A 13,457-nucleotide genomic window follows, 5' to 3' on the forward strand; every position below is an offset into this window, starting at 1 on the left:
CGTGATGTGGGGCTCGATCCCATAACACCGGGATCACGCCCTGAGCCGAAGGCAGATGCTTAACGACTGAGCCACCCTGGTGCCCTGATACCTGGTCTTTTGATTGGAGCATTTAGTCCATTTACATTCAGAGTGATTATTGATAGATATGAATTTAGTTCCATTGTGTTATTACCTGTAAAGTTGTTTTTTCTGGTGATGTTCTCTGTTCCTTTCCAGTCTTTGTTGCTTTTGGTCTTTTTTCCCCCACCTAAAGTGTCCCCTTTAATTTTTCTTGCAGGTCTGGTTTAGTGGTCAAGAACTCCTTTAGCTTTTGTTTGTCTGAGGAACTCTTTATCTCTCCTTCTATTCTGAATGACAGCCTTGATTGATAAAGTAATCTTGGCTGCATATTTTTATCATTCAGCATGTTGACTATATCATGCCACCCTCTTCTGGCAAGTTTCTGTAGACAGATCTGCTGTGAATCTGATCTGTCTTCACTTGTAGGTTGAGGACATTTTTCCCTTGCTGTTTTCAGGATTCCTTCCTTGTCTGTGTATTTTGTGAATTTGACTATGTTATGTCGTGGTGATGGTGAGCTTTTGTTGAATTTAATGGGAGTTCTCTGTGCCTCTTGGATTTTGATGTATGTTTTCTTCCCCAGATTAGGGAAGTTTTCAGCTATAATTTGCTCAAATAAATCTTCTGCCACTTTTTCTCTCTCTTCTGTTCTGAGATTCCTATGATTAGAATGTTATTACACTTTATGTAGTCACTGAGTTCCCTAAGTCTACATTTGTGTTCCAATACCTTTCTTTCCCTCTTCTTTTCAGTTCATTATTTTTGATAATTTTATCTTCTATATCACTGATTCGTTTCTCTGATTCATCCATCCTCATTGTCATGGCATTCATTCCGGTTTGCATCTCAAGTATTAGCATTTTTATTTTTTGGCCTAACTAGTTTTTAGTTCTTTTATCTCTGCAGTAAGGGATTCTCTAGTGTCTTCTATGCTTTTTTAAAGCCCAGCTAATATCCTTATAGTTGTTGTTTTAAATTCTGGTTCAGACATCTTACTTATATCTATATTGATGAAATCCCTGACTGTTACTCCTTACTGTTCTTTCTTTTGGGGTGAATTCCTCCATATCATCATTTTGTCTAGGTCACTGTTTTTTGTTTTGTTTCTTTTGTTTTTGTGATCGTTAGGAAAGCCTGTTATATTCCTGCTCCTTAAAGTAATGGCTATATTAAGAAGAGGTTCCCCCCCCAAAAAAAAGAATCTAGATCCTGTTTCTCCTAGAGCTGAAGCTTTGCACCACTCTATGATCAGTAGACTTGGTGTAAATAAGGGGTTTGTGCTGGTCTTCTGGGGGAAGGGCCTGCTGCGTTGATTCTCAGGGGGACTTGTCCTAGTGGAAATGTGCCTGCAGGGTGCCGAGGGGTGGGGCTCACTGTAAGCAGCTCTGGTCTCCACTGGGGGTTGCTGTGTGGCTCACTGAAGTCTGTCAGTGTTAATGGGCTGAGGGTGGGGGGGAATGGCATTGCTCTGCTCTTCCACCCCAGAGCGGGAAGTTCCTGCTGCCACTCTTCAGGAAGCCTTCACAGAAGAGTAAACAGTCACCCCTCTTGTGTCCCCAGCTTCTATCAGATACCTGCCTTCATCCCGTCTGTCTGAGCCATCTATTTGCTGGGTGGCACAGTACTCCTGTGTTTTATCTCAGGCACACAGCTTGGTTTCAGAACTCCAAATTTTAGGAGCCTGGCCTGGTGTGGACCCATTCTGATCCTCTGGGGAAGGATCTCTTCTCACTTTTGCTGTTTGCCACTCTGTCCCAGAAAAACAGTCACACTACGGTGCAGCATTTCAGAGTTTATGATAAAGCACAGCATAAAGCTGGCACTAAGGTTTATTACCCTTAGCTGGTGTCTCTGTTCCTATGCTTGGGAACTGGACAGCATGTTGGTGCTACCAGTCCTTTTGTCTCCTGAGAGGCCATGCCACTCCAAGAAGGGGAACTGTCTCTCCTCATACAACCTAGGGGGTCCTCAGAGCACACTGTCTTCTCCTGGACCTCCACCCTCCTTCCCCACAGGAGCACTGCTATGCCCACCTGGCATCACCCTGGTGATGGTGCAGACTTCTAAAACTTTAGACTTTGGGTTCTGCTGCTTGTAAAAAACTTGGGACAATCAGCTGCTCTAGTTTTGCTAGACAATGGTTTTGGAGAGGTGTTTCTCTTGTGTAATCCCCTGTGCACTACTTTCTCTCTGTTTCTCTCTCTTTCCTCTCTCTGAGATCAAGGCTCCCTCCCCTCCACAGCACCTGTGATTCTTTTCTCCCTGGAATCACGTTCTGCACTTTTTACCTTCCATGATGTGGCTTCTTTTCTCTCTCTAGTTCTGCAGTTTGTTCTCTCAGCATTCAGATCAATTTCTTGGGTGTTTGGAATGATTTGATAATTATCTAGCTGTGTTTGGGGGATGAGGCAATCCAAGGGTCCCCCTACTGCTCCGCCATCTTAACTTCTTCCCCAAGTATACAAGACATTTAAATGCTTTAACTTTAAGATAATTTTTTGGGGGTAATTTTGTAGCATTTATACTTCTGAAGTTAACAAAGTTTAAATCTGGTAAAAATCTATCTAGAATGTTAATATTTGTGAAATCTGATGAAGGGTATATGGTAATTCCTTAACTATTCTTTCAACTCTTCTATATCTGAAATTATGTCAAAGTAAAAAGAAAAGAAAAAGAAAAAAGAAAAGAGAAAAATACCCCAAACCCAAAACCTTGTAGTCTTCTGAGTTACTGAGTTAATAGTTCACAGCCTGAATTGATTTGTGTTGCTTCTGAAAATCAAGCTTTGTGCCTCTTTCCTCATGGTGGCTGATATAAATTACAACATACACTACTCACTTTAGAAGGTCTATCCCCAAAACCCCAGATCATTGGACCCCTAGAGGCTTTACCTGTGTGGCAGTCTTCTGAATGTTCTCAGGGCTTATTTCCCATCCTCTGGCATGCAGGTGCCTTACTGAGGCACCTACTTGCTAGCTAGCTCCTTCAGGCCCACAGGTCCATTTAGCATGATGAAAATATGAAATGGATCGGCTTGGTTCTATGGGTCCTTCTACACTACATAATGACCTTGTATAGGACAGCTGACATAGCCTGAGGCAGTCCAGTAAAGGTATACTGTTGTCCCTGCCAGGAGGGGCAGAAGAGGACGGGGAGAAAAGCATTGGCTAGGTCAGTAGTGGCACAGCAGGGGCCAGAGCTGTGTAGATTTGCTCCAGTAAAAATATGACCTCTGAAATCTTGCTGTGATTCACCCCACCATTTGATTACTTTGTGATAATCTGCAAGTATTCTCCATGACCCAGCTGACTTATGCACTCACCAAATAGGTGAGCTAATTGTGGATATGGTAGCAAACAGCACCCTGCATCATCAGGTCTTTTGTGGTGGCACTAAGCTCTCATAGGGGCAGAGAAAAACATTTATAGGGGGCTTGCACACTGTAGAAGCTTGATAAATGGTAGCCGTCAAATCATTATCATCATCATAATCACCGTCATCACCATCATCATCATCTTTGTTGTTGTTGTTGTTGTTGTTATTGTTTCAGCCAGACCAGGGCCAAAATTTACATTACCATTTTCCTTTGTAAAGTACCAAATTTCTTTGATCACTGATCCTAAAAGCACATTGTTTCATGCTTGAACATCTCTGAAATTAGGGTATGAAAACAGTTGATGGTGTGTTATTGCTGTCCAGTGGGATTAAAATTGGGTTTGTTCGCAGAGGATTTCTGTTTGCTTCTGCCAGTTTCTTGGAAGCAGAGACAGTTTACCTGGAGCCAATGAAACTAAAGCTTCAGGGTCCCTCCTTTGTGCATCTCTTCCGAAGCCCGGCAAGGGGCTGTAGTCACAACTTCATATGATGTATTTTTGTAAAATTTGCAAGAATAAGTTATTTTGTATTCATTTTTTTTAAAAGATGGCCCCAAATTATATAAGCTTTGGGCTCTGCCTCTGCCTGGGAACTCAGTAATATGAGAGCACTTTAGACGAAATTCTCTGAGGTTTTTGAACTGCACAAGTAGTCCCACAGCCTGCATGAGAACCAACTTGGGGTTCAAATGATTAGGGAAGAATTTTCCCTCTCTCCCCCCAGTGGCAAAGTTGAAACATGCAACTTCCTTTACCCCACTCTACATGTTCCTTTTCTGCTATTTCTTTTCCATAAATTTCTCATTTACTCCTCTCCTAAGGCCTTTAGTGTCTCAGCTGAATCTGAGGTCTCCTAGTAGATTTCCATTTGAAGTGGTTTTATTTCCTAGTGTTACATCCAGTGATGGTACATCTTATAATCAGTGATGCCTTAAGTTTCATGAACATAGTATACAATGGGACCCTCAGGCTGGGACCAACTGAGACCAGTAGACTAGCCTGTGGAACTGGATCACACTACCCCCTGGATGTCCCTCTTATACTCTGGGGAGATTAGCCCACAGTTATTACTGATAATTCAGGAGTTTCTTAAAACCTAGGAGATATTTAGGAACTTTGAAACAGACACCTGATCATATGTCCAACTGGCATGGGGCTGAGGACAGAATATGAATTCAGTCCAAATATGGGATTCATATATGTCTGAGGAACTGAAATGGTTGGGGGTGAGTCTTGATGAAGCTGGATTAAGGGAGAATCTATGGAATCTTGGAGAGAAATTCACTACAAGGGAGAGAAGGGACTGGCAGAACAATTCAGTTGAGCAAGAGGGGGCTAGAGGTGAGATCATGGTGACCAATTTTGACTCAGCTCACCCCTTCCAGGGCTTGGTTTTAGGGGGTCAAGGAAAGGAGTGGGATGTGGCATGAGACAAAAGGTTTAGTCACAGAAGGCTTAAGTGCTCTGTGAGGGGAGCTCCTTCCAAAATTGCTGGTTGTGAGAAGCAGTTCTGTCGAGCAGAAGGATTACTTGAGCCATGTGGATGCCTGTGCAACTGTTGGAATGGTGGCCATTCTATTTACACCTGCCTAGGATACTCTGGGATACCCACCAGCCAAGCATTTCACATATATCTGAGGAGGTGGAAGCAGGACTTCCCACAAATAAGCTTGCAAACATCTCAGTAGTTTTCACAAACTATACATCTCACCCACCTCTACTCAAACTTTATCTGCTTTGTCCAAGCAGTAGCTGCCAGCCACATGCAGCTATTGAGCTCTTGAAATGTGGCTAGTGTGACTGAAGTAATGAATTTTAAATGTTATTTAATTTTAATTATCTAAAAAATTAAAAATAAAAGCAGTATAAAATATTTGTCCTCTAAAACAAGAAAAATTAGAAAAGGTGTTTTTTTGATATTTATAAATTTAGAGTTGATTTTCAGATATATCCAATACTTTCTTAAATATGATGCTACTAACATTGAATGGACACAAGAGTTAGTGAATTTACCTAACTTGGACAAGTGTGGTTTTGAAACCAACATGCTTTTGCCTCAAAGCCAATAAACTCTTCTAAAAAAGATGAACCAGTTTTGTTAATATAGATCAAAGGAAAAAATATAAACATCAAAGGAGAACAATATTTTGGTCCTCAATTCGGTTACTGAAAAAAATTTTAAGTATGATTGGAATAACTTGGGTTTGTGAATCTACTTTTTCAACTATAATTTTTTAAATATTTTATTTATTTATTTGTCAGAGAGAGAGAGTGAGGGCATGAGCACAAGCAGGGGGAGCAGCAGGCAGAGGGAGAAGCAGGCTCCCTGCTGAGCAAGGAGCCTGATGTGGGGCTGGATCCCAGGACCCTGGGATCATGACCTGAGCCGAAGGCAGATGCTTAACTGATGAGCTACCCAGGCATCCCTCAACTATAAATTTTAAAATCTAAATATGGATCAAGTAATCTGAAGAAAATTTAGTATCCAAATTGAGATGGAGTATAAGGGCAAACTATAAGCCTGATTAGAAGACATAGTACAAAAAAAAATCTAAAATATCTTTATGATAATTTTAAAATGTCAATTATATGCTGAAATCATAGGACTTGGAGTATATTGAGGTAAGTAAAATGTATTGTTAAAATTAGTTTCACCTGTTTCTCCTTGACCCTTTTAAAAATGTGGCTATTAGAAAATTTAAAATTACATACATGGCTTGGATTCTATTTCTATTGGACAGTGCTGATCTGGATTATTTAAAGGCAGGTCTACATTTTGTACTTCTCCATATCCTTGGCACCTAGCATGATGTTGATGTGGAACAGAGGCTGTATAACTGTTTTTTGAGGAAGAGGATTTAATCTTGGAGAGGAGAGAGTTTTCCACTACTGAGCATGAAGGTGAACTGCTAAGATTAAATTCCCCAAACAATACGTAAAACCACAATTTCACTTCCCCTGACAGTTATTACCCTACCTGTTTCTCTTGCCTATTTTCTCTTGGTCACTAGTAACTAAATGATGAGGTGCTTAATCTACCACTGGTCTATTGATTCCTGCCCTTTTGTTTCCCTCTCAAAGTACCCATAGCAATACTGACATAAAGGGAATTGGTGACATCTTGTCTTAATTATCTAGTCAGGTTTGCCAAGCTGGCTTTTTTTTTTTTTTTAGATTTATTTATATGAGAGAGAGAGAAAGAGAGAGAGAGCAAGCAGTGGGGAGGGACAGAGGGAGAGAGAGAGGGAGAGAGAATCCCAAATGGCTCTGTGCTGAGCACAGAGCCAGAGGTGGGGCTTGATCTCATGACCCTGAGAATACGATCTGAGCTAAAATCAACAGGCAGGGGCACGGGTGGCTCAGTCATTAAGCATCTGCCTTCGGCTCAGGTCATGATCCCAGGGTCCTGGGATCAAGCCCTGCATCGGGTTCCCTGCTCTGCGGGAAGCCTGCTTCTCCCTCTCACACTCCCCTTGCTTGTGTTCCCTCTCTCGCTGTATCTCTCTGTCAAATAAATAAATAAAATCTTAAAAAAATAAAAATAATAAGATAAAATCAACAGGCAGACACTTAACCAACTGCACCACCCAGGCACCCCTGCCAAGTAGGCTTTTTAATTAAAAATTGTGAACCTCATTTAGGTAGGTCATCAATAAGAACTTTAGCTGTAGAAACAAAATGAAACAACAATAAAAAAGCCAAAATACCTATTGCTTGTCCAGAGAAATTCAGGAGTTTATGGCTTATCCTCTTTGCAAAGCCCATTCTCCTAAAATGCAACATATCTTTTGTCTTCAATCCCAAAGTTACACTGAAAGCTTGACTCCTTATGGTGTGAATTGTCTTTCACTTTCAGGAGAAGGAGAAAACAGACTATTTTCTCTTGGACATGACAGGGAAAGTTGGGTTTTCTGTTGATTTTGCAGCACGGCACATCTATGCTGGGATCTACTCCAATTCCTGCTCAACCTATTGTTCAAAATAACTGGTCTATATGATCCAATTAAGCCAGTCCCTTCAGCTGAGAAAGTAGTATGCTTTCTTCACTCAACTAGCAGATTAATTTCTTGAATGGATTGGACCCGCTGTGCTGTTGTGTCAGGAGGCTAGGTTTTCAATCAAGACTGGGTAAGAACATGGCCTGGGTCACCCCTTCCCTTTGTTGTGATATCCGAGCTAGAAATTCTGGACAAATCTTCATGAATCACTTGAGGTCAGAAAGCTGTGCAGAATGTGAGTATGAAGTGTTTCTCACTGATTATGATTCGGGTTGTCTGATAATTTTTAAAAAGATTTTATTTATTTGTTTATTTATTTAAGAGAGAGGGAGAGAGAGAGAGAGAGAGAGAGAGAATATGAGCAACAGAAGAGGAGCGGAGGGAGAGTGAGAGAAAATCTCTCAAGCTGACTCCATGCTGAGCATGGAGCCCAATGCAGGGCTTGATCACATTACCCTGAGATCATGACCTGAGCCGAACCAAGAGCCAGACGCTTAATTGACTGAGCCACCCAGGTGTCCCACCTGATAATTTTTTAGAAGTACGTCTGATGTAATATGTGGGACACATTTCTACTAAAAAATTATTCATCACTTATCTGAAATTCAAATTTACCTGGACATCTTGTATTTTATTTAAGTCCAGCAACCCTAGATAAGATGCCAGAATTGCCCCAAAGAGGCACCATCCTCTTTTGCCATTTATCAAAACAAAAAAGATGATGTAAGAGTTTATGAAAGAATATCTGTGGTACAATATCATCAAAACAATAGCATAGCTAGGAATAAATTTAACCAAGGAAGTGAAAGATCTCTACACTGAAAACGTTGATAAAAGAATCAAAGAAGACACAAATACAGCAAAAGGTATCCCATGCTCATGGATTGGAAGAATTCATATTGTTAAAATGTGTATACTACACAAGGCCATCCATAGATTCAGTGCAATCCTTATCATGATTCCAATGATATTTTTTACAGAAGCAGAGAAAACAATCCTAAAATTTATATGGAACAACAAAAGACTGCATAGCCAAAGCAATTCTGAGAAAGAACAAGTAGGAAGCATCACACTTCCTAATTTGAGGTTATATTATAAAACTATAGTAATAAAAACAGTATGGTATTGGCATAAAACAGACACATAGACCAATGGAACAGAATTTAGAGCCCAGAAGTGAACCCACGCATATACAATTGATTAATATTTGACAAGAGAGCCAAGAATACTCAATGGGGAAGACATAATCTCTCCAATAAATGGTGCCGGGAAAATTGGATATTAGTGAAAGAATGAAACTAGACCCATTTCTTAAATCTGCTTACAAAAATTAACCTGAAGGGACTAAAGACTTAAATGTAAGACTGAAAACTATAAAACTCCTAGAAGAAAACATAGGGAAAAACTCCTTGACATGGGTCTTGGCAAAGACTTTTGGATCGGACACTGGAATCATAAGGAAAAAAATTAAAAAATAAGTAAGTGGGACTCCATCAAACTAAAAAACTTCTGCATAGCAAAGGAAATCATCAGCAAAAGAAAAGACAACTTACCGAATGGGAAAAAAATATTTGCAAACCATATATCTGGTAAGAGGTTAATATTCAAATTACATAAAGAACTCACACAACTCAATAGCAAAAAATGAATAGTTTAACTAAAATTGGGCAAAAGTGGGGCTCCCAGCCTTTCAAGGCTGTCATTTCCTAATCCCCCTGGACCCTACCAAGGACCACAGACAGGACATAGGGTGCTGTACTCTGGCATGGGAACAGGGGAGGCTGTGGCAGCATCAGCCTTGGGGTGCCAGGCCCCTGTCCTACAGATACTCAGCACACAGAGACTCATTTCCAGCTACCCAGCACCGTATCCCACTAGCACTTCAAGAAGATGTCTCAAGAAGGGGCGCCTGGGTGGCATAGCGGTTAAGCGTCTGCCTTCAGCTCAGGGCGTGATCCCGGCATTGTGGGATAGAGCCCCACATCAGGCTCTTGTGCTATGAGCCTGCTTCTTCCACTCCCCCTGCTTGTGTTCCCTCTCTCGCTGGCTGTCTCTATCTCTGTCGAATAAATAAATAAAATCTTAAAAAAAAAAAAAAAGAAGATGTCTCAAGAAGAACAGGAATTTGGTTTAACAAAGTCAAAATGTCAACTGGCCAGACAAGGGCATATCCAAGGAGAGATCATATCTGCTTTCTAATCTACTTGAAGACTCCTTGTCCTGACAGGGGACCGTATCCACCCTGGTACTGCCACCTCAGTCCTTCTGGGGACAGAGCACCCTTTCTAAGGAAGGACCTCACTTTGGAGATAAGACTACTCAGTGAAAATCCCTGCTCACAAACTGCAAAACGTTAGATCTGTAAGCGTAACAGGTCAGCTGTAGTCATCATGCCCCACCAGCTCCGACGGTGAGGTGTGTGTGTTAGTGCTTCATCACTTAGAATGTCAAACAGGTGACTCTGCTCTCCTGAGGAGTAATATCAAATCTTCATTAGTGCTTGACTTACCCTTGCCTTTTTTTTTTAAAGTTTTATTTATTTAAGTCATCTCTACACCCAATGTGGGGCTTGAACTCATGACCCTGAGATTAAGAGTCACAAGCTCTTCCAACTGAGCCAGCCAAGCACCCCATTCTTGCCTTTTTATGAGAGAATCCTCCTATTATGGCTGCTGCTGGCCCCTTATGCTGGCATCACACGTTTCCTCAAAGGGCCCCTGCAAATTTATTTGTAATAATTGGTAAACTTGAATCTTATGCTAACAGATTGGGATCACATAGTTCTGTGCAGATAGAGTACTAGAAATTAGTTTCCCTTATAGAAATGTTAAAATCATTCATTTCTTTATCTTTAATAGCCAAAGTCCTATGTTGATTTCTGCATTTAAAAAAAATGTGTGTTTTTGTAGAGAGAGAGCACATGTGTGCATGTGTACGTTAGTGGGGGGAGGGGCAGAGGGAGAGGGAGAGACTCTTAAGCAGGCTCCACGCCGTGTGGAGCCTGACTCAGGGCTCCATCTCATGACTCTGAGATCGTGACCTGAGCTGAAATCAAGAGTCAGACTCCTAACCAACTGAGCCACCCAGGCACCCCGTTTCTGCAACTTAAAAAAATATATATATTCAACCTTGGAAGCAGTGTAAATATCTGATAATAGCTAAATTAGCAAATTAAAATTTTAAAAAATGGGCAAATGGTGTGAATAGACATTTTTCCAAAGAAAATGAGTGGCCAACAGGTTCATGAAATGATACTCAACATCATTAATTGTTAAGGAAATGTAAATCAAAACCACAATAAGATATCACCTCACCCCTGTTAGAGTGGCTAGCACCAAAAAGACAAAATAAATGCTGGCGAGGATGTGGAGAAAAGGGAACCCTTGTGTGCTGCTGGTGGGAATGCAAACTGGTGCAGCCACTGTGAAAAAATGATGTGGAGGGTCCTCAAAAAATTAAAAATAGAAATACCATATGATCCAGCAATCCCACTTCTGGGACAATGTTCAAAGGAAATGAAAACACTATGTCAAGGAGATCTCTGCACCCCATATCTATACCAGCATTATTTACAATAATAGCCAAGACACGGAAGCAGCCCAAGTGTCCTTGGACAGATGAATGGATAAAGAAGTTGTGGTTCATATACAGATACACACACACATATGCCCAGAGGAATATTATTTAGCCATAAAAAGCAGGGAATTCTGTCATTTGCAACAACACGGGTGGACCTTGAGTGCATTGTGCTAGTGAAATAAAGCACACAAAGACAAATAATGTATGACCTCACTCGTTTGTACAATCCTAACAAACAAACAATCTCCTAGAAAAAAAGATCAGATCTATGGTTAGCAGAGGTGGGAGGGGGTGGGTTGGAGGAAGGTGGTCAAAAGTTATAAACTTCCGGTTGGAAGATAAGTACCAGGGTCTCACATACAGCGTAATGACTGACTACAGCTAACACTGCTGTAACGTAAGTACAAAAGTTAAGAGAGTAAACCCCAAGAGTTCCCAGCACAAGAAAACAATATATTTTTCTTTTTCTTTTTCTATATCTAAAGGAGATGATGGATGGTTAACTTACGGTGGTAATCATTACACGATACGTATGTATGTCAAATCAGTATGCTATACACCTTAAGCTTGCACAGTGCTGAAAATCAATCACAGCTCAGTAAATCTGGGGGGGGGAAGGAATATCTGTAGGGTATTTAGAGATCATCAGAGACCAGCATGGGGCTTGATGATTCTTGAAAACCCACAGAGATTAGACCTGGAGGTCTATTTTCATGCCTTTTATAATACACTGAATTCTATGAAGGGGTCCTGCAAACTGTAATGTGCTTCTCTCCCTGTTTTGCTTTGTTTCTCCCTTTATGTGCACACCTAGACTCCCCAGGGAGAGAGTAAACCCACCTGGCAGAAACTGCCTTCTGTTTACCGGTGTCCTCAAAGTCCAGCAAAATGTCTGGGCACCAGGAGGTGCTCAGAAGTGTTGTAGATGACTATGAAGGCGAGTTTGTTCTTGCTCTGAAAGCCAGAGAACGTTCTACCAACCTCCCTGGGTGTTTACACTGAGCTCCAGGGGTGAGGCCAGAGGCCGGTGGCGTTACCTGGTCTGGAAATAGCTCGCGTCTCTACTTTTGGAGAAGTCCCTTGGAAGCCCTTCTCTGGTCTGCTCCAGAACAAATGGTCTGTCCTTGACACCAACACAAGCGGCAGCCTCCCCTGCCACCTGTCAGCGAGCTGCTGCCAGGGTGTAATTTTACCGGATGTGGTGAGAGGAAGCCCGAGCTCAGTAAGGCCCTGGCGGAATCAGAGGGCCAGCAGCGCCTTTTCTTACCTGTTAATGAAGCCTCATTAGAAACAGCGAGAAACCTTGCTGAGAACTGGAAGCACTGGTCTGCCTTGGCTCTCCCTGCCAAAGGATGATTAACTTAATGATTTATGGCAGCTGCTCTTCGAGATTAGGGAGTGGAGGAGAGAGAGTGTGTGTGCAGCCCGGCGCAGCATGCTGGCTGGTGGAAACGCAGGAGGGTGTACGAATCCATTCTTCTCTCCGTCCAATAGCTGAAACAGCTTCCAGGTTCTGGAAAACGCATGGCTATTCAGACCCAGAAGTACCTCCTTGTGATGGCTGACCTTTTGGGGCCCTCCAGCTGAGTGTAGGTTAGGGATTTAGGTCTTGGCTGGGGGGTGGAAAATTAATTGTAACAAGAAAGAACAGAAAGAGACCTCAGTTGGCCACTCATCTATTTTCTTTGGGAAAATGTCTATTCAGACCTCAGTGCCTCCAACACTAGCTCGCCCATGCATGCTGTCTTCCAGGGAGGCCCTCGCACCCACTGCTTCCACTGCGGGCACCCCTGGCGCGTGCAGCTGTGCAGGGATTGGTGCTTTGCCGAGATGTAGCGTTAGCTGGTGCCTTGACTATTTCTGTGCCTCGAACAACAAACAGAATTATGTAAAGGTGTCATGCAAGCTATAAATAGCTGTCCTGCCCACATGACTTATTAATACAATTCCTTTGATCCTAGAAGCCAAAAAGGAAAGCCAGTTGGCACGGTGTCAACCCAGAGACCCCACTTCTTGCCTTGCTTCTCTTCTAAGTGTTCTTAAGGGTAAAGAAGGTTTCTCTTGTTTATGTCGGCTTTCGCTATTTGGAACCCCAGGGGTGGGGGGAGGGTGTCTTTGAATGTGCCCATATTGGACACAACCTCCTGTCTGGATTGGCCACTTAGGACAGACTCAGTGGATATTTTGGTCTGTATTTCTGTGTGGCAGGTGGACTAACAGAAGCTTGGGGGAAGAATTAAGAAATTAAGGCTGGGCTGTATGTGTGTGTGGTTTTGGAGACACTTTGAGCCTGTGGTAGGACACAGGTGGTGGTTTCAGTTTTAATCAGAAGGCAGGGGAGTCTTGCCTGGGTAGGTGGCAGATTCACAACTATATTTGGCTGGGCTAGGCCCTGAGAAGGCTGGGGGAAGGATCCTGGAAAAAAATTCTGAGGCTGCCTGTG

The 13,457-nt window shown here is 42.2% G+C and overlaps 1 long non-coding RNA gene across 1 annotated transcript in view; it reads right to left on the reverse strand.

Annotated features, from left to right (window-relative positions):
- Window positions 1-12,181, reverse strand: part of LOC109490361 — a 40,673-nt gene extending 28,492 nt beyond the window's left edge. The window contains exon 1 of the long non-coding RNA XR_002143690.2: window positions 12,052-12,181. This is a non-coding gene — a long non-coding RNA (uncharacterized LOC109490361). The remainder of the gene's footprint in view (window positions 1-12,051) is intronic.
- Window positions 12,182-13,457: the final 1,276 nt, after the last annotated feature.

Source organism: Ailuropoda melanoleuca, chromosome 6 (genome assembly GCF_002007445.2).
Source record: "Ailuropoda melanoleuca isolate Jingjing chromosome 6, ASM200744v2, whole genome shotgun sequence".
Taxonomy (NCBI): Eukaryota; Metazoa; Chordata; class Mammalia; order Carnivora; family Ursidae; genus Ailuropoda; species Ailuropoda melanoleuca.